Here is a 5,485-nt window from a genome sequence, read left to right on the forward strand (position 1 = left end):
GGGAAGGATTCCGTACTGCTGGGCTGAATTAATCTCTCTTAAGACCCACTGGGTAAACTTACACTGGGTAAAATTCGCGGTGGTCCAGCTGAAAAAACACCACTTGAAGCTGAGACATGGTGAATAAATAGAAATGCTTTTAAATATAACATTTAATGATACATCTTCAAGCAGAGTGGATGAGAGAGATGACGGTTGATGAGACTCAAAGAAGAACAAGTCCTGAATGGACCTGAATAAATCCTCCATTCCTCCAAGTTAATTTAGGACACCAACAGTCTTTGTTCATGTGACCTTGTGGAGTAATTTAGCACACCGCCCTCTGCTGGTGGGATATATCATGTCCACCAGTAGCTCCTCAGTCAGTCATGTGTTTGCATCTTTTTGCAGTAGCTTAGTTCCTTTGGGGTAAAGGAAGGGGTATTGATGAGTTTATAGCTATGAGCAATATAATTGTCAGCAACAGTGTGAGAACATCTGTCTCGTAGGAAGAGTCTTTGTCTCCTCATTCTCCTCACTGATGCTTCATGAGCACATTCTTCCCTTTACCATTTTAAATTTGAATTGAATTTAATTCAATAAAAATTTATTTAAAAATCATTTTAAATTAAATCGACTTAATGCAAAAACATGGCAGAAACCAAACGCCAGACCAATAACATTTTGCAAATGATTAATGGACTACTGTATGCTTCAAACAAATGAGTTGTAGTTTTTTAATCATTTAAAGATGCGAAATGCATAATGCATAAATATATCTGATATTCTATTTTACATTCTCATCACAGCTAACAGAAGACCTGCTCAGTCTATATCTGGCAGCAGTAGTTCAGAAATTAATTGTAATCATTTGCATTAAGTGTTCAATTTAAAAAAAAAATCTGGCCAGGCTTCACTATAGACTATAATGAATTATACCTGTTTAAATTTATGTCCCAGATCAAATGGCTTAAGATCAAATGGTCTGAAGTGGAATGAAACTATAATAATCTGCAAGCATAGATGTACAACTATTAAAGTTTGATTATTCATAATTAAGATCAAACTAATTTTAACAACCAAATATTTGACTCTTAATTGAACATTTTGGTGTAGTGCACTGGTTAACATAGTGAGTGTAAAGTGTAACTGGTGCTAAACCTAAAGGACCATATATCATGTATTGGTAAAATGTTCAGACACTGCATTTGTTTTTTGCTAACATATCTGACCTTGCAGTACAATATCTTGTAGTGACTACAATGTTATTAAATCTTTTTATGGTTATGTTTAGGTGCTCACAGCACTGGGCTAAGGTTAGAGAAATGTTGTGGTTTGGTTTAATACAGAGAAAGTTCACAGTGACTTCAGACATAATGGGTTTACTTACAAAAGCCAAAATCACAACCTTTTTCTGACCTCAACCAAAAGTGATTTTGTTGTTTTGCCTAAACGTAACTATGGGCAAGAATCTGAATGTGAACCACAGAGTGTTGTTTTGCATTTGATTTCCTCCATTTTCTCTCATCTTCTATGGAGCTTTGCCACTTCAACATATACAAAAAATGCACAAACAACCTATAGGGTTGTGTTTTAATGGCAGAACAAGTCTCATTATGAATCTTGCCTGACTCAGAGAGGAGTGGAAGCTCCTTGTGTTCATGGGAGGAACTAACTTTGTGGTAAATTGGACTGTCCATATGTGGTAAAGCTCAACCAAACAGCTGATAATGTTTGGATATTCAAACCTAGCAAAATAATGAGCATTAATTAGAAACACAGCAGATGCTCTATGAAAATGCTGCATCAAAGTTGGCATCATCAAATCAAAACATTCAGTGATAAAATATGCACCGATCTTTATTTAGCAGTTTTAATAATATCCACAGAATTTTCTAATGGTCTCTGTAAGAAGAGACAGAGAGATTGTGTGACAAAAGTAACACAAATATTGTTAAAACAATACAAATGTTTAGATAACAATATTCTTTATTTTAGCTTGTGGATCATGTTCATCCAAATGCTCCCTGTTGTGAGACAAAAACATATTTTTCTTGGCTCCCCCAGTGAGCCTCACCTCCACCTCAACAGTGTGAGCTTGTCTGAAGTTTCTGTTTGGATTTTGGGAGCACCATACTTCCATAACCTGAGCTCCCATATTTGTGTTTTTATCTACAACCTGAAAGGTTATTGTGCACCGTTTCAAACAGTGAGGGTCATGTGAATTCTCACAGACTACGTCACATAGTTTTGTTGAGATTATAATGTAAACCTAGACAACTAAAATACAAAGAGGGGTAAGTACCTGCGTTTTCTGTCTTTAAACTACTGTATGTACTTTTTTACAGTGCCATATGAGCTTATTAAAAAATGACTATGTTTACGTATATGGAACCCGAAAGCTGACAAAGTTTCAGTCACAAATATAACTGAATACATTAATGTCGTTTATTTATATAATTAATCAGAATGGTTTATTAGTTAATTGGAGGGGAAAATGAAAAGCTTTTTACCTGCTCTTTACTGGAGAAAACTGCTTAGCATTAGTATCAATGGCACTATTGTCAGTCTTTACACACATGTAGACTCTCCATGCACGGTGCCTTTACTTTAATTTTGACCAAAAGGCAAATGAGACACTGGCATTCATGTAGTGGAATAGACAAAATAATGCACACCTTCAAATAGAAAAGAATGAAAATGTTTACGTAGGTTATTCTGATTTATAATTACTGCCACAGAGGTGTTGAGGAGTTTATAGCAGATTAAATTACTGAGCACTCTGCATCAGATAAGGGAGATTACAACACTCTAGAAAAGCCAAGTGATCTCTGTCAAAACTGCAGTTGCATCAGTAAAAAGAACTGACTCATCATTTATGTCAAGATGAAATGTGTTGCCCATAGATATTTGATTCTTCTAGGTGTGGGTGGAAAAGCCTCAAAACAACATTTACATCAACATTTGACACTCAAGTTTAGACTGAAATCAAATGTCCATGGAGGTTCTCCAGCCTGTTCAATATCAAATGAAATCCTATTATTAGTATTTTCATTTTATCAGTTGATCACTGGGGGAAAAACAGAACATTGGCAGTGCTGGCATGTTTGGCAAGATCTGAATTATTACCGACCATAGTTGGGTCTTAATACTCAAACTCATCACTATTTCAGCCCACTCTCTGCCAGTGTATCTTCTATGAGTTGTTTTTTCCTCTAATTTGGAAAATGTGACAGTGCACAAATCTAAAGGTTTTTCAAAATTTACACTTTTTTGGACCAGAATAAATGTACAGAACAGGTAAAACATTATTTCTCTGTGTCACAGTTCGACCAGGACTCCCTGTGTATTAATATTTCAGGTAGGTTACATCAAAATGTAATGGCCAATACTTCTGACACTAAGAAAGAAGAGAGAGCATCACTCCCAAGTTATACTCAGCAACTTCACTGTTGATGCAATTTAGGAATAAAAAATTAATGATCAACTTCTAGGGCAAGCTAACAGCCAGCATCTTCTGACCCCAGGAAACTGAGGATTCATCCTTTAGTTTGGTGCAATAGTCCAATTGAGATGATGTAATTCGCTAAATAACAAGGACATACCCAAAAAGACCCCAAGACACAGTATTATAGGTGAAAGAGAGATCAATGTGATTCAAATACAAACAGGCAAGAGGCCATAAATGATGTTTAAACTGATGTTTGAATTCAGCACTTTTTATTCATTTGTCCTTAACTAGCAAAAGAAAAATGCCACAGACACACCCCTGCTGAGGCTGCAGAGAGTGGAATAAAATTCTGACTTGAAGCTACCGAGCCGATACAAACCAACTTTTAAAAATTTAGCAAAGGAGAGACAGATTATATAATGTTTTTTTCTGCTGCTTGTCAGTTTTTGTTCCTGATCCTGGCTTACACATACAGTCAGCTAAAGCATTGAATTAAAGATGACTCACAAAGGAAATTGTAAAATGACTCAGTGTTTTTTCTGGTTGATTATCTTGCAAATCCTCCTGAATGAATTAACATTGTTATCATTAACATGAGTCACCAGAATCAATGTTGGAGCAAAGACTGACTGATGCAGCAGTGTCCTTCAGAGCAGGAGCTTTAGAAAACCTATTTCTGGTGACTTCTGACAGACGGATTATACATTTAATCTTGATAATAGTTTCATGGAAAAGAAATCCCTAATGACATCATAACCTTGTTGGTGACTTCATCTCCCGCTGTTCATTTGTTCTCAAATTTCTTTACATTTGGTAAGTCACTGTCACCACATGCACAAGCTTCGCTGTGACGTTTTCACATTAATCCCATGGATTGAGCTCAAATGACCCAGATTGAATTCGCTGCTGATGATGCCAGCAGCTTTGTGCACGCAAAGAACATAAACGACTGCATCTGAATCCACACGTATCAGATTTATGTCTTTCTGAGGAAGTGGGTTGAAAATCAATCTGCAACTAGCATGACTTGAACTGCTTTCACCTCCTCTGCTTTAACTCACATTTCAGCTGCTTTCGGGTCAGTGTGTTTACACAGTATAGCCCAGTAACACAAATCACAAAGCTTTCGTCTCTTATCATTTAAATGACAGTTCAACTGCTTTTACAGGTTAAACATCAACTGACATTTCAACTGCTTTCAGTGTGAATAGTATAACAGAAAATAAAGAAAAGGAAAAGAAGGAAAAAAAAACTTAGTCAATTAATCAATCAATAGAAAATTGACCTGGAACTATTTTAACAACCATTTCAACTGCTCACTCACTTTTAACTACTTTCAGTGGTGACACATGAACTTACATTTCAACTGCTTTCATTGCTTTGATTTTATCCATCTTTTATCAATTTCAGTGGTGCAATTAAAATGGAAATTCAGCTTCTTTCAGTCTTTTCATTGGACTTCTAGTAAGCAGATTTATCTTCAAATATTTTAACCGACAACTGCTGGCTCATTCTAAAACTTACACCTCACCTCTCTCACTCTTTAAATACCACTTCAGCTGCTTTCAGTTAAACTGAAACACATCTTTTTCTATTATTGTTAGTAGAAGGCCTAGTAGCATTTAGAATATTACAGTGATAAATAACATTAAGTTTACTTTTAATACTTTTTTTTATTTCTGCCTCTGAGAATAGCAATCTGAGTTTTAGAGCTATTCAATATTAATTTGAATTCCTTACATTTCTCACTCTTTACATGACATTTTCCGGTAAATCATCTTCTTATTATTACTAGTGTTAGTGGTAATATTCTGAATGAAAAATGATACAAAAAAGAATATATTTCCAGCTTCTTAACTGTGATCATTTGTTATTTTTTTTTTGTCTAATGTGATCATCTGCAACATTTTTACACTTTTCTGGCAATTTAAACAGCAAACGAGTAAGTATGGCGGCGTTTTTCTTGCTTGCAAGTGAGGAGAAATACTACAATACCCAGGAGCAGTGTGAGGGGACGGGGAATGTAACGAGTAACGACTACTGAAGAAGGACTGG

The sequence above is a fragment of the Lates calcarifer genome, linkage group LG18 (genome assembly GCF_001640805.2).
Source record: "Lates calcarifer isolate ASB-BC8 linkage group LG18, TLL_Latcal_v3, whole genome shotgun sequence".
NCBI classification, from domain to species: Eukaryota; Metazoa; Chordata; class Actinopteri; family Centropomidae; genus Lates; species Lates calcarifer.